We start from the raw sequence: 17,904 nt of genomic DNA, 5'->3' as shown, positions 1-17,904 counted from the left end.
TCACCTTCTGCGCCGTAGTCGGTTTCTAAGTACGAGGTGGTGGCCGTACAGGATAGGGATGAGACGGACGATGGCGTTCATGTCCTGCTTGTCGCGTACCGGGGTGAGGTTCGTGCCAGAGTGTGGTTTTATGGTAGTTTTGAGCTCTCGTAGAAAAAGAGCCGTACGGAGTGTGTTCTACACGGATCGTACTTCCTGGTTCGGAAGACGAAGGTCTATTTACGTTCGGACGTAGCGTGGAGCGTCAGCCGACAGAAAATCGTATGGACTTTCGATTCGTACGGCATTTTTTACGAGGCGTACGGAGTGACGCTTTAGATTGTGATCGTACTTGCAGATTCGTACAGGCGCGCCTACAGGTACGATTCGTACGGGGAAAAACGCTCCGAACCGCAATTCGGAGCGCTTTTTACCGGATCGGAATCGACCCCTTTATCTGCACTACAAGGTTAGATACTGGTGAAACAAGCAGCTTTATAGTGCAGAGACAGAATATCAACTCTGCAATATCGAATTGCATGAATATCAAGTAAAGAATATCAATGGTGTTAAATACATTTTTTTGTTGTTAAAAATATCGATTTTTGTGTAATGTAGAAATATCAATTTTGTAAATATCAATGTCCAATATATAGTTGTAAATAATATGTTTTTTTGTTTTTGTTTTTCTTTAATGTATATATTTTTGTATTAATTTGGTATTAGTTCTTTTATATTTTTTAAATATTTTTTATGCAAAAATGTTTGTTTTGATTTTTTAAAAATATTTTTTAGGAGCGAAATGTTGGGTTTATAGGAGATAAAGGTGGGGAGTAATACATTTTTTTTATTTAAAATATTTGTTAAAAATACATTTTTAATTAAAAATAAAACATAAAAAATATATAAATAATAAAAAAATGTTAATTTAAAATAAAAAAATTGGGGTGTTAATATTTTGATGTTAATTGTGTAAAACAATTTAAAAATATGTAGTTTAAAAAGTACATACATGATTAATTTATTATTTTAACATTTAATGAAACAATATTTTAATTTTTTTCAAAATATTTTAAGTTTAAACATTGGATAATTTTGATTTTTTTTATATTTAAATATATTTGCCATTTAGAATGTATTACTTATATTTTAAAATTTTTGTGAGAAGAAGGGGTGTTTCAAGTTTTTAAAAAATAATTGTAAAACTACTCATAATTTTTTAATAATTTTTTATTTCAAATTTTAATATTTTACTTTTTTGTGACGAAATTTGAAAAAAATTGCCTTAGTAAATATGATTTTGTGAAAGAAATATACATTTTTATAAATGTAATTTTTGGGGGTTAAAATTATTTTACATTTTTCTATATTTGTAACTTTTTTTATTAAGTAGTGTTTTTTTGTGGGGGATTTAGGAATAGGAACATTTTGGGAGTTTATTATCCATTACTTTCCCTGAGTTTAGTTGGTTTGGAGTTGGAATAGTAACTATTTGGGGTTTATTATCCAGCAGTTTCCCTGTCGATTGGTTTTGGAGTAGGAATAGTAATTTATAATGGTTTATTATCCAACACTTTCCCTGAGTTTAGTTGGTTTTGGAGTTGGAATAGTAATTTATTATGGTTTATTATCCAGCACTTTTACTGAGTTAGGTTGGAATAGTAATTTATCATTGTTTTTTATCCAGCATTTTCCCTGAGTATAGTTGGTTTTGGAGTTGGAATAGTAATTTATTATGGTTTATTTCCAGCAATTTCCCTGAGTTTAGTTGGTTTTGGAGTTGGAATAGTAATTTATTAGGGTTTATTATCCGGCACTTTCCCTGAGTTTAGTTGGTTTTGGAGTTGGAATAGTAATTTATTATGGTTTATTAACCAGCATTTTCCCTGAGTTTAGTTGATTTTAGAGTTATGAATAGTAATTATTTGTAGTTTATTATGTATTTTGTTTTTAGAGTGGAAATGTTTATTGAAATAATAAAGGAGACTCATTTTAGTTTTTATTGTGAATAATTTTATTTGCAAACATGTATTTTTTTGGTTCATAATTAAATTGCTTTCATTTGGTTTGATGTACAAGGTTTCAGAAATGTTGATATTATTCAGATTTTATTATAAAGTATATATATACATTCTTAATGTAAAATTAAAAATATATTTTTACTTACATGTTTTTAACAGTATTGAAACATTTTAATGTTTTTGAAGTATAGTATATAATAGTAAATATATTTTTAGTTCTTTAATTATAAACAGTTTGATTTTTATTGTTAATCATTTTTATGACAAAAAGTAAACATTTGTATACATTTCTTTGTTACTTTTTTTACACATTTTGTACCATTTAAAATATATAATATGTATTTTACAAATTTATATTTCATACATTTTATTATTTGGTATATTAAATATTATTTGTATTAACATAATATTTAATATATTAAATATTTTACAATATTTGTAACAAATATATATTTTTTCATATATTTATTTGTATTAAACTTTTTTATATTGGTTGCCTATTTATAGTAAATGAAACATACATACATTTTAATATATATTAAATATTATATTTTTTTGTATTTTGATAATATAATATTTAATTTATATTTTACAAATTTGTGTATGTTTTTGAACATTTGTAAAAAGAAATTCAAATTAAAATATATATTTAATTTTTGGGATTTTTTTATGACTTGAATGAATGAATGAATGAAATGTCATTTAGAAAGCGCAATGGCTATCTGGAGGCCTCCCAGCTCTATGGACAAGTACAGGAGACAGAACAATAGGAGAAGAATATGGATCTAAAACAGGCAAGTTTTTAAAAGTTTGCGGAATGAGAGATTTGGCTCTTTATGCAATTGAACCGATGCAATTGCATCCAATGCAATTGAACCGATGCAATTGCACCCGATGGCACCATTATATGAGAAGGAGCGCCCCCGCATCTGACCCTCCTTATTCTGGGTTGAAGAGCAAGAAAAGAGGCAGATTACCGAAGGTCTCTCTTTGGTTGATAGGGAGTGATCACAGTTTGGAGAATGGGCGGGCCATTCTTCCAGAAGGCTTTACGAACCAAACACATATGTCGAATCCGATTCGGGTCGGAAATCGGTCCGACCGACTCGTACCTGGAACGGAATCTGACCGACACCGACCGGCACCCTACGACCCGTGCAGTACCATGCAAAGCCTGTGATTTACAACCGAGCCGTACGGAAACCAAGCTGTTCGACCAAGCCGTACAAAATTCAGACATCCGGCTGGAAAATGTACACGAGCCGCACCGACCAAATCGAACCTGCAACAAACCCGACCGATACGTACCCGTGACGTCCGAGCCGCACAGTACGATGGCAAAGGAATAAAGTCAGACCGAATCGCACGGAGCCCAAACTGCACGACCGACCTGGATCGAAAATGTACCTGAAGCGCGAGACCACGGCTATAGACTCGCATGCAACTCAGAACACAATCAGCGTGAAAGACACGGCGCAGCCCGCACAAGCCAACATGAGAGTCCGACTTGGTCAGAAGAACGTCTCCTACATGCCCACCAAAAATAATGCCAAAAACACAAAAAAAGGACCAGTCAAGCCATGACAAAGTCAATAAATACACCAAAAAATAAAATAAAACACAGACACACCCTCAACTCCACCTATAAAAAGGCAAAAGTACACTACCATGATCCTTTGCAAATATAACCGAGCAGCCAGCACAGAACACCTTGAGACACCAACCACAGAGACTCACACACAACTCACCCATCACTCAAACCACACACCATCAGCACTACTCCAAAAGCTCTCACACATACACCTAACAAAACAGACACCCACCCACCCACCCTCACTTGCACCCACACACCCACATCATTACTCACCACCACCCATCATCATGCCCCCTAAGAAGAATCCACAGTTCACAGACACTGAGCTAGAAATATTGGTAGATGAGATCCTCAGAGTGGAGCCACATTTGTTTGGCGCATTGGTACAAAGGACCCCCATGTCACAGAAAACCAAGATGTAGGACAGAATCGTGGACAAGGTGAATGCACAAGCACCAGCGTATCGCACAAAGACCGACATCCAGAACAGATGGTATGACGTGCACAGGAGGGTCAAGAAGCTCCTCCAGAAGGAACACGCCTTGAGCCAGGTCACCAGCAGTGGCCCTCCTGCCAAACCAGTCTACTTCAGGTCCTGGGAGGAGAAGGTGCTGGACATCCTACCACCAGAAGGCGTCCATGGCCTACCTGACATACCAGAGCCTGGTGAGTACACAACCAATATGCCAAATATTGTGTCGCAATACACACACAGCACTGTTAAGGGGACTGTGAAATCATGCACTGATAGCTAAGGCATAGGAATCAAAAGTCAATCAGCACAAGAAGTCCATGTCAGTCAGACAAACACAACAATGGCCACACCATAGTGAATTGTAACTGTGTCATGACATGTACAAACCTACCAACAAATAGAGCAAGGCAGTGGCACTAATCTGAGTTAACACTGTCAGACATTCCTGCCACCACTACCACGATCTCACAGTGAAGCTGACTGACAGGAAGGAAAAGTGGGTGTGCTGCTGAAATGAGTGTATAACAAAGCATGATGGTGTTGTCGCAGATAATGCACCCCCTCACAATTGCACCATCAACGCCTCCAACAAACAACTTAACTCCACTGTCAGCCATCTTGTCAGCACAGGCACACCCCCTCACAGGGAAGCAGAGTCAGAAGGGGGGAAGTGAGGGCATGCTGGGAAGGGGGATGTAGCCCAGAGAATGCTGGGACTTGCAGTCACTCACAATACCCAGCCACCCAAATGGCCCAGCAAGATCACACTGCACCATGCTCACCTCACAGGGGGTGGAAATGGACTGGCAGGTACCCTGGGACTGGGCCCTGTTGTGTGGAGCAAAAGTCCCTGCTGGGAATTGGCTTCCACCAAATACCAGGACTCCACTGTCAGCCATCTTGCCATTGCTGCCACACCCCCTCACAGGGAAGCAGAGTCAGAAGGAGGGAAGTGAGCGCATGCTGGGAAGGGGGGTGTAGCCCAGAGCATGCTGGGACTTGTAGTCACTCACAATACCCACCCACCCAAATGGCCCAGCAAGCTCACACTGCACCATGCTCACCTCACAGGGGGTGGAAATAGACTGACAAGATGTCCGACACTAGGTCCTGTTATGGGGAACACAAGGCCCTGCTGGGAACTGTGCACCAACAAACACCAGGACTGCACTGTCAGACATCTTGTCAGCACAGGCACACCCCCTCACAGGGAAGCAGAGTCAAATGTGAACAGGGATCACACTCCTGTGTCAGCCACCTGTTGGCCCTTGAGTAACAAATTCCATGTACATGGAAATCCATACATGAGCTGGGTATGTGCACACATCAACATGCACATTTAACGGCTCCATATTGGCAGGGCAATGTGCTACCACAACATCTGACTCTGTGACAACTAAAGACAATGCAGTGTTCAGTCATGCATCCTGAAGTCACGTTGCAAATGTCATGTATATAAAACATGGCTACAAAGCTCAAGGAGGCGTGAGTGGTCTACTCCTCCTGTGCAACCTGGTTCATAACTGATTGTGTTGCCTCCATTGAAAGGCACGCACATGTACACATGCGTAGTGCGTGACATCATGTTTTTCTGCATCAGTGTACTGTAGCAGCAGCATCATTGGCTCCCCCTTGTTGCAAATATGCTGTGCCTCCAGCTGGAGGTAACTTGGCTGGTTCCCCACTAGTGCCCATAGGAGTAAACTGAGAGTGTGTGTTTGTGCTCAAGTGCTGTGAGTCAAAAATACATACAACACCCAAAGGCAAAGGAAAAATGTTGAACATTGTGATGTATGAAGTTACAAACAAAGGTGTGTGTGGATCCAGCTACTCATACACCACATCAGGGTTGGCCACTGTTGGTCAACATGTTGCAGCCCCATGTGATCCTAGACCTAATATCTCCTCTGGACACTACTGGAAAAGCAGCCAGTCTACCTCCAGGTGGAGGCACAACAGATTTGCAGTAAAGGTGAACCAAAGTAAATGCAGCTACAGTACACTGAAGCGGGAATCCAAGTAGCACGGCCCCATTCCTGTATACGTATAGGGGGGAATTTACTAAGGAATGAAATCATGTACATATCATGGATGCACAGGATTTGTGATCCACTGCCCCCTCCTTCATTGTTAGTACTACCCATTGCAAGATTAATATTTCAGTACCTCTTCCCTCTCCCTGTTACAATATACATAGGTCAACCATTGATGTCTGTAGTAACATAACTTACAGTGTCTGTCTCTTCCAAACACAGGTGCCACTGGGTATTCAGCACCAAGTGAAGATGAGTTCCTGGCCCAGACTCTGGTGGAGGATGAGCTCTCTGGTGTTGATCTGGCCCTGTTCACTTCAGATTACAACACTCACTCTGGCACCTCCGGTGTGAAACATCAAGCAGCCCCACCATCAAAAACACCTGCACCCCCTGCAGCCATGTCAACACCATCTGCCTAACACCCCCGCCAACAGGGACCGACCTAGGAGACCAAGTTCAAGCAGCACAGGGGTCCCGGCCACACAGGATGATACCAACAATGACACCAGTGGCAACAGCCTAGGGGGCCCCGGGTCAACTGTGCCTGCCACCACAGGTACAGGCTGTGTGTCTAAGGCTGGTGGGAGTGGTGTTAGGCCGAGGACACGGACTGCAGAGGGGCCTAGACTGCCTGATGACCCCAACTGGTACGCATCATAGATGCGTACCAGGATAGCACTGGAGGATTCAGCCAGGTAGTGGGGGTCGTCAAGGACATGCAGCAGGAGCAGGCTGCCCATCATGCCCGCATGGAGGCCAATTGGGACAAACTCACGGCGGTGCATATGGACATATTGACCTGTCTCCACCAGATCAGCACAAATATGTCCCCACCTCCCTGTATGCCTACAACATCTCAAGCAACAACATCTGCTAATGCCACAGGGAGGGATGATGAGTCTGGTGAGGACTCCGATGCACCGTTGGTACCTGCTCCTGTGGATCCGCCACAGAAGAAGATGAGGGGTCGTCCGAAGAAGGACAAGTGAGCCACAGTTGTCCCCACACATCCCCCAGGAACCCAGAACGTGTTTTGGATGTTGGTCTTTGGGTGCAAAGCGTTCATCTTGTTGCACATGACACAGGTCCCCATCATGACATGGAGGGTCCATGTTGTACCAATGTAGAAGATGAATGTAGACTTCACTCTGGACATTTCATCTACCAATACTTCAAAATCATGTGTGAACTGTGGATTCTAAACCTCATGTACAGCACTATCTCCACACATGTATGTAAATAAAATCACCATCACACTATACTTGCCCTTGTTGTTATTCAAACTTGTTATGTGTCATGGAGATGATTAAATGCTGAACCACACAGTGCATGCCGACTACTACAGCAATGTCATTACCGATATGTGATTCATGTTGATGTGACATGAGGGACACAAACCAATAGGGCTCCACAACACATACCATGGACATGTGACACATTGCCTACAAAGATGGTTCCCAGATATACGGTGGAAGGCACAGACACCACACCTTTACACAGTCACTGCCAACAAGCCCACAGGTGAGGTTACCAAATGTCAGTCAGATGTGTGAAAACAGACAACACACATTACTAAGTGAAGCACAGGTACATTACAAATCAGAAACAAGTTTATTATACTACAGTTTCAAGGTGAATCCACATGACAGTGGGCAATATGGTCAACAACTGTTGTCAAATGGTGCTGTAAGGTTGAATTCTGGTTGTTGGTGTCAGGCTTGCCCCAGCAACTAGCGAAGAATCCTGGGAAGGACAGAAATGAGACACAGTCAGAAGAACACCGGAACAGGTAGGAAATGCAATAAACATGTCACAAGAAACCTACACAGTAACATCTTAGCATTTCCACACAATTGTAGACTACAGACCATCGGACCAGACACATCACAGCACGCTTCCAGTCAAGTACCACACGGACAAACACAAACAGCAACTGAGCTGTAGTAACACATCACAGGCTCACTCAGGACATTGACATGACAACGTTGTCAACTCACTTCCAGCTGAAGAAGTCGTTGATGAGCTGCGTGCGGACGTCAGCCTCTTCATCATCACTGGCCTCGTGGCCCAGGCCAGGATCCTCCACAGGTGGTGGTTGTTGGTCGTCATCGTCCAGGATGAAAGGCATCTCCTTCCGTACAGCCTTGTTGTGGAGCATGCAGCAGACGATTATTATTTTACTCACCTTTGCAGGCTCATATGGGAGGGCCCCTCCGGTCTTATCCAGGCAGCGGAAGCGGCTCTTCAGGAGTCCAAAGGTACGCTCGATGACTCGCCTGGTTCGGCCATGTGCCCGATTGTACCACATCTCGGATGCTGTCACAGGGTTCCTCAGGGGTGTCAGCAACCAAGGCATGTTGGGGTATCCAGAGTCACCTACATACAAATAATCACACATTAGTTGAGTTTTGTAAGGAGATTGGAGACAACATCGCAAAACACATACAATGGTAAACAGAACCTACCAACAAGCCAGGCATGCTTGTTTGGCATCTGTGACATCATCACCGGGTTGCAACTCCTCCTCAGGATGTAGGCATCATGAGCCGAACCAGGAAACCGTACACACACATGTGAAATAACCATGACTACCAGACATACCACCAGAGCATTCATTGAGTGGTAATGTTTGTGGTTCAGGTAGGTCTGTTCATGTGCCCGTGGTGGTGTCTTTGACGTATGTGCCATGGCTCTGTCTGTGACGTACATGACATGCAACCCTCTACTCATGTATGTGACAGGTCATACACATCTGCAAACTGGTACTGTGTCCATGACTCATGCCCATAAGCCACAATTTTTACATCACATTAGTGAGGTGCAGCACACCAAAAGTAATCTGTGCCCATGAACTCATGCCCAGCCTGGGAGTGGCTAGACCTAAGTGCCATTAAAGGATAGTAATGTTGCCCCACCCCATACACACACAGGTGATACAGCCTTACATGCCAAGGAATGCAGTGTGGGACATGCTGTGGTGTTGAAAGTGTGGCCATGGCATTTAAATCAGTGTCAAAACCGTCTGCATGTCACACCAATGTGATCTGACGCGGCTGACTTGTATGCAGATGTGCCGTACATGCATGGACTGAGTTGCGCCCACACCTTGTCCATTGACTGTACAATGCGTATGCATTACAGTCACCCGCATAGCATCACATTAATGCCAAATGGCAATGCATGTGCACTGCTCGGTTCATGCATGTTGGATGCGTATGCAATCTAACCCAACGCGGGTGAATCATAAGCAGACGCATTGTACAGTCATGGACCGAGCTGTGCGCACGCATAGCCCATCGATTCGTATCCAGCCGGATGCGTATTTTTAAAAAGAAACGCGTCGGATAGTCAGTTTTCCGAGCCGTGCGCACTCATTGTCAATGGGCTGTCATGGAGACAGACACAAATTTAAAAAACCCTCGACACGTGCACTAGAAATACAGTTGGATGCGTACAACAATGTTGCAATCCTAGGGTCCTGGAGGTGAGTGTTTTGAACGATGTGGAAGACGTGTAGGAGTCTTTCATTTCCTTGGATTGGACAGATTCACAGAATGCAACCGTGTCTGGCCTATCAGTGAGGGGCAATGTCACAGAATATGCCTCTGCAGCATTGATTTAAGGCTGGCAGGCCCCCAGGGACCTCACTTGCCTGCACTACATGCTAGAGGACCACTTTCACTATCCACTGCTGCTGCAGTCTGTGCTTCCTCTGGATCCTGCAATAGCACGTACTTTGGAGAGGGCTCCAGCATTCACTGAGGAGGAGAACCAGGCCCTGCTGGATAGGGTCCTCCCAGAGTACAGCAAGCTGTATGGGACACCAGGGGAGCAGGTGAGTGTGCAGTCCACTGCATATGATTTCATGCAAGTTGTCTGACTAAAAGTAATGGAAGTGTGCACAGCAGTATGAGGCATACGCACTGAGTACTTTCAGCTACCTATTCATGTGGGTACATGTGTTGGACAGGTGTCCTGCTGCAGTAGTGCAGTAGTGCTTGCCGTACAGTTCTAGCCAATGTTCCCATGCCAGACCTGCAGCAAAAATGCACATGTCTATGGGTGTACTACATGTGTACTTCTTTTGCCTTTGTGATGACTATATGTATTTTCAACTGTATGCAGCACAATTATGTGGCATGTGTGGTAATGTCATCTTCACTTTGTCGTCCTCACAGGTTGATGGCCACCAGGAGCAGGAAATCTGGCTGACCACCACCAGGGCAGTCAGATCAGTGGGGGTCTATAAGCGCTGGATCCGCAACTGCCAGAAGAGGTGGCAGGACCTACGTGGCTGGACCCGGAGGGTCGCGTGGGTCCAGCTGAAGCTGATGCCTCCTCGCAGTAGGGGCGGACACATGCTGCGGATCCTGACGGTGGTCTTCCCGGACCTGGATGGGCAACTGAAGGCCAGACAGCAGCAAGGAGGGGGTAAGTCCATGCCTGATCTGTGAACATGTCTGAAATGCTATGTGCAGTGTTGTGGCCTGGTCATACTTCCATATTACGTTGGTCTTGGAGTCCAGGACTTGTGTCCCTCTATTGTGTAAGTCACACTCCTCACCTGATCCACAGTTGTGGCCCCTACAGTTTGTTACTATTATCAACTTGGGCTCTGTGTCCCTTAAATGAATGTATCTTCAAGCATCTTCGGACTACTATATAAGAGATCATAAGTAGCAATTAAGTGAGGTCATCCACGATATACTCTGATTGCAAAAGTCTAAGAAGGTAAAAGGAAAGTACATATCGAAATAATCAGTGTCTTATGGAGTTCTGATTCATGGAAAACAAGGGGTTTGATTATTGCTGAATGAACTGTGGAAAAGATAGAGCGTAATGGTGTCATATACTGATGTAGTATGTGATGTTCTGTATAATAAGTGCAATACCATTATCTTGAAATGTATCTAATACACATGGAATTTTATGGATATATAGGCAATTATGTATTATGTTTATGTACATGATATATACAATGTCTTCATTTATTTTTACCAAAAAAAGTGTTTGAAAGCAGTTGATAAATAATGACACACTTGTGGGGTCGCGATGATCGCCGCGCATCCAAATGTATCCAACCTACACCAAAAAAAAGAGCGTCAGCTATCTGCATGCTGTTTGTTATAGGTATAAAATAGCGTAACACTGAGAAATGGCCGCCGTGGTAGGCCAAGTTGTGAGAGACAAGAAGACGAAGTGTCCGTTGTTTATGTCGGCAGACGTAGTGGCGGGGAAAATAAAATAAACGATTGGCAAAGCGGAAGTCGATGCCGCCGGATTGCAGGGACGGTGTTCGTGACGGACTTCTGTAAACGCTGAGGTAAGACTGCTTGGAAAAGGGAACTGACAGGAGATAAGCGAAGTGAGGATTTACAACTAAGGGCTAGATCTATGGCAAAGTGGGTTAATATACGGGTGCACGAAGATGAAGATGATATACATACCAGAATGGCAAAAGAGCTTTTCCATTAATGGTCGCTGTTATGGGTCACGACTGTTGGAAAAATAGACATTTATACATAGGTCGATATTGTCGAGTTAAAATGTTGAAAACGCTATACTAGCCAGGTGTTTTTAATCGGTTGATAGGGATGATAGTGTTAGGCAAACTAAGTACCTCATTAAAGTGACATGTGACTTAACCAACACGTGGTGAGGCTTAACATGGTTCCACACGAATACTGTCACTGAGAAGACTGATTCGATATACTACGTGTTAGACACTAATCAAGGGATCCTGCAATAATACAACGACTATACAGTCTAAGGTACGAATTTGTCGCAATATTGAGCTACAGTAATCAGGAAAGTTTTTAATTAAAAATTTATAAGGATATTTCTAAAAAACTGTGTATTGCTTGTGAATTGCATTTTAGATTAACTGGACAAGGACATAACAGTACATTTTACAGATCTTCTGTAGATACATAAATTGTGACTTATGATTACACTACAAATAGGTGAGCTGAAATGCACTATTCTTGCTATAAGCATGTGCGTTTAAAAAAAAAAAATTTGCATGGTATATATTCACTGACATTCATTTTTCTTTCTGACACCGGGTACTTATTTAAATATGTGGCAGTGATCTGACACGGGTTTTTAAGTGACTGGCTTACATTATGGATTCATGTACAATGGAGTGGCACGGGACGCAACAATATATATGGTTGGATTGTTTGGAGTGTGTGGCTTTTGTCGGTTTCCCCAGTGGGGTCATCGCATGCAGTTCCCAACAAACCCAATGCAATGGGGGTTGGTGGTAACTGCATATGTTATGTATATGGTGAGGGGAAAGGTGGTCACTATTCAAAAATACCTTGCATGACAAATATGTAAGAGTTATTAATGAAGTTAACCGTCTAAAAATTTGATTGGAACGTTTAGAACTTAGTACATGTATGTTTTCTTTTCTTTTTTGTTTCATGTATGGCATACAGCCTTGAGAAAGCCCGAAGAGGGCGAAACGCGCGTCGGCTGTGGATCATAACGTTTGCAAAATAAAAGCTTGAATTTTCTACACCGTCTGGTTTTGTGGAAGTGGCTTCTGACCAAGGATATGGACTGTATGTTAAACGCTATAATAGCGAAGGGATCAAAGTGACTTTGTTGGAGGTGCACTGGTGTTTTCTCAACCCTTAAATGAGCTATGCTGATAGTTCTGCACAGCATATGTTCATGTGACTCTGATGTGTGCATCGTGGGTGTGTCTCTTCTTTGCACTATGCTTGGTCTCTGACATGTGTTGTGTGTGTGCCTTTCATATGAGTTCAAATTGCAGGTCTTGGTCACAACATGTGTTTGGGTAGTTGAAACATACCCATGCAGCAAGTGAGTCCATGTAGTGTCCTCAGGGCTATGTAGAGGAAGTATGTCACACTGGCCCAGACACCTGCCCACTGTCCATGCCAATACACTGTATTTGGTTTACCTGCTCTGTCATGCCCACTCCAAGGCATAGTGAGTCTCTGTACTCACACTCACGTGTATGAACCCACTGGTTGTGCTTCCTGAAATGTGCCATCAGGTGTCTGACACAATGTCATTGTAGTTTGGCTTCCTATTTTGTGGCAACTGGTGTGTTGAGGATTTTAGTGTGAGCAGGACCTCTGAGTTGCGACAATGGCTATGATACCTGTGCAACATATAGGAGTGTGGTGAGTTGAATGAGCACAATGCTGTATGCAAGAGTGACTTTCACGCAGCTGTGTGTAATTGTCAGCAGACTGTGCAGTGCTCATGTTCAGGTAGTTGTGTTTGCAGTCACTCATTTGTGAGATTTTAGTGAAGTAGGATCATCATGGTCCTAGGACAGTGTGTGGCAGGGGACAGACTGGTGCACTTGTCAGCTGCAGAGTTTGGTATGGGCATGACCTATGAATGTGACACAGTGAAGACTGTTGTTTTTGGGATGCAAGGCCCCATGACATGTGACAGTGAAGACTGACTTACCATGCATATGTGTGCCAGGGAATTGACTTGCTAGGAGGGATCCTCCATTGGAGTCTGTGGTGCTCCATGCACCCCATTGTGTCATTTAGTATCATGACGTTAGGATATCATTGTGTGTTGTGCTGCTAGGCATCACAAGATTGTGAAATGTGAGTGTGGGCATACATTCATCCAGACACCTGTACTGAGTGATTGGCATTTGATGTGATATATGTTAATGGTGATGTACTTCTACATGGCCATTTGCATGTACAACAACTGTGTATGTGGTGCATGTGTGCACTTTGGGGTATTGATAGTCAGCATGCAACAGACATATGGGTACCTGTCCAGGAGGGATATGGGTGCCATGGTTGATGTTCAGACTGGGTATTGACCTTTGTACCCCTGTGTGTGAATCTTTTTGTAAATATCAGCTAAGGATGCTAGTGCATGACCAGTAATGTTGTGTATTGACAGTGTTGTGTGCATGTAAGTGCAGGCAACTAATGTGGTCCTTCTTTTCCTACTTATATGCAGATACATTCACAGGCACAGGAGACAGCGCCACAGACCAGGAGGAGCCACAGAGTCAGCCTGGACGAGCAACTGAGGAGTCGGAGGGACCCAGTGACATTGAAGGTGAGGGGAGCCACACCGAGGAGTCCTCAGCACCATCCACCTCACCTGAGGACTACAGCAGCTCAGAGGATGACTCCATTGTGGTGGCGGGTGTCAGCAGCCAGGAAACAACAGAGGGTGAGGCTGTCCCCCCCACCACCATCACCACCACCACCACCCTCCCCTCGACTCCCATCCCAGAGGTCCGTGGCAGCTCCCGGGTTCGGGAGCATGTCTCCTTCCTGCCAGGCACCGCACCCCCTGCCCATGTGTCCCCTACTGCCCTGAGTGTGGAGTTTATGGACCTACTTAAACAGATCCATGTAGGGCAGACATCAATGCTGAGTGTCCTCCATGCACACACCGGTCGGTTGACACAACTTGTGTCATTCATGGAGGGCATCTCATCTGGCATGTCTGCCCTACAGAGGACCAATCAGTCCATGGCCTCCTCACTGACGGCAGCAGTATCCCTCCTACAGCAGTCCCTGACCCCTTCAGCCCAAACAACTCCTCCTAGCACCCTACCTGTCCCCAGCACACGCACACCTGCACGGTCACCCAAACAGACAGACACAGGCAGCACACAATCACCCACACATAAGTCTAAACGTGCACGCAAGCAAAGTCAGGGGACTGATACTGCACACACAGGGGATGTGGCTCAGACTCACACAGGCATCCACAAGCACTCTGCAGTCCTCCGATCCCTCTCCCTCCAAGAGCCCTTCTCCTGCCTCACCTGCAACCCCATCTCCTAAGAAGCTCTTCCTGTGTGACTTAGGCCTCTTCCCCTCATATCCAGCAGATCCAGACTACAGGGGGAAGGGGAAGTCCCCACACACAGAGAAGAGTGCCCCTCACACCCGGACACCCTCCCCCAGGTGCAGGTAGACTGAGGCCCCCACCCGCAAGTCACCCCGTAGCCAGAAGAGCAAGACCCCACCACCACCCCCGCTCCACTGCAAAGTCTCCTTCCTCCATCCCCGAGGTGAGCACACCACAGGTTCCCCCGCCACACCCTGTCTCAGGTTCCCCCACCCACAGATATGTCATCCCCAAAATTCTCAGGCCCTCCCCCCCTGCCACTTGCTCTTCCACTGACACTACCACCAGTCTGTCTGTAGCTGCAACTACTATGGGGAGCGTGTCACCCCCAGCTGTCCTGCCAACCCCACATGCACCCCTTTCCACACCCATGGTGTTAGGCACTGCAGTGGAGTCCACACCCAGCCAGTCTGACATGGGCACTGCATGCACAGGAATAATACATACTGTTTGTCAAGTGCTGCTATTATCATGATGCCACCTACCTTGTGGTCACTGTGATGATGGGTGATGTTGACCCTTTTCCACAATGATGTACTTTAGCTGCACTTTGTGTCCACACATTTTACATTGGATGGACACACTGATGGGGTGTTTTCACACATTGACCCAGTGCTATTTCAAAGCTAGACTTGTGTAACCCACACTCTGGTTTACAACACACATGTGATGCTAGTTACTTTGTGCGTCATGAATCATAATCACTGTTGTGGCTATTTGTCAGGCACTACACACTGTTGGCATGATGTTGTTGTTGAATGTATTTGACTGACATGCCTGTGGCTGATGTTTGATGGATGTGTGTCACATCATCCTGCCTATGGGTGGGGTGACGTCAGTGATAGGTAACATTATACATATGGGTGGGGTGGCATCTGTGGTAGGTAACATAACATATATGGGTGGGGTGGCATCATTAATAGGCAACATGATAATTATAGGTGAGGTGGCATCAGTGATAGGCAACATTATAATTGTAGGTGGGGTGGCATCAATGATAGAGCACATTTCACATATGGGTGGGGTGGCATCAGTGATAGGCAACATACCACATATGGGTGGGGTCGCATCAGTGATAGGTAACATTACACATATGGGAGGGGTGGCATCAGTGATAGGAAACATAACACATATGGGTGGCGTGGCATCAGTGATAGAGCACATAACACATATGGGTGGGGTGGCATCAGTGATAGAGCACATCACACATATGGGTGGGGTGGCATCAGTGAAAGGCAACATGATAATGATAGGCGGGGTGGCATCAGTGATAGAGCACATGACACATATGGGTGGGTGGCATCAGTGATAGGCAACATAACACATGGGTGGGGTGGCATCAGTGATAGAGCACATGACACATATGGGTGGGGTGGCATGAGTGATAGAGCACATAACACATATGGGTGGGTGGCATCAGTGATAGAGCACATAGCACATATGGGTGGGGTGGCATCAGGGATAGGTAACATTACACATATGGGTGGGTTGGCATCAGGGATAGGTAACATAACACATATGGGTGGGGTGGCATCAGTGATAGAGCACATAACACATATGGGTGGGATGGCATCAGTGATAGGTAACATAAGGGGTGGCATCAGTGAAACTCAACATGATAATAATAGGCGGGGTGGCATCAGTGATAGAGCACATGACACATATGGGTGGGTGGCATCAGTGATAGGCAACATAACACATGGGTGGGGTGGAATCAGTGATAGAGCACATGACACATATGGGTGGGGTGGCATCAGTGATAGAGCACATAACACATATGGGTGGGGTGGCATCAGTGATAGAGCACATGACACATATGGGTGGGGTGGCAACAGTGATAGAGCACATAACGCATATGGGTGGGTGGCATCAGTGATAGAGCACATAACACATATGGGTGGGGTGGCATCAGGGATAGGTAACATTACACACATGAGTGGGTTGGCATCAGGGATAGGTAACATTACACATATGGGTGGGGTGGCATCAGTGTTAGAGCACATAACACATTTGGGTGGGGTGGCATAAGTGATAGAGCACATAACACATATGGGTGGGGTGGCATCAGTGATAGGTAACATAACACATATGGATGGGGTGGCATCAGTGATAGGCAACATGATAATTATAGGTGGTGTGGCATCAGTGATAGAGCACATGACACATATGGGTGGGGTGGCATCAGTGATGGGTAACAAAACACATATGGGTGGTGTGGCATCAGTAATAGAGTATATAACACATATGGGTGGGGTGGCATCAGGGATGGGTGCCATTACACATATGGTTGGGGTGGCATCAGTGATAGAGCACATGACACATATGGGTGGGGTGGCATCAGTGATAGGCAACATAACACATATGGGTGGGGCGGCATCAGGGATAGGTAACATTACACATATGGGTGGGGTGACATCATTGATAGGTAACATTACACATGTGGGTGGGGTGGCATCAGTGATAGGCAACATAACACATGTGGGTGGGGTGGCATCAGTGATAGGTAACATTTCACATGTGGGTGGGGTGGCATCAGTGATAGGCAACATAACACATATGGGTGGGGAGGCATCAGTGATAGGCAACATAACACATATGGGTGGGGTGGCATCAGGGATAGGTAACATTACACATATGGGTGGGAAGGCATCTGGGATAGGTAACATTACACATATGGGTGGGGTGGCATCAGTGATAGGTAACATTACACATATGGGCGGGGTGGCATCAGTGATAGAGCACATAACACATATGGGTGGGATGGCATCAGTGATAGGTAACATAACACATATGGGTGGGGTGGCATCAGTGAAAGGCAACATGATAATGATAGGCGGGGTGGCATCAGTGATAGAGCACATGACACATATGGGTGGGTGGCATCAGTGATAGGCAACATAACACATGGGTGGGGTG

Source organism: Lissotriton helveticus, chromosome 8 (assembly GCF_964261635.1).
Source record: "Lissotriton helveticus chromosome 8, aLisHel1.1, whole genome shotgun sequence".
NCBI classification, from domain to species: domain Eukaryota; kingdom Metazoa; phylum Chordata; class Amphibia; order Caudata; family Salamandridae; genus Lissotriton; species Lissotriton helveticus.
This window is presented reverse-complemented; position numbering follows the sequence as displayed.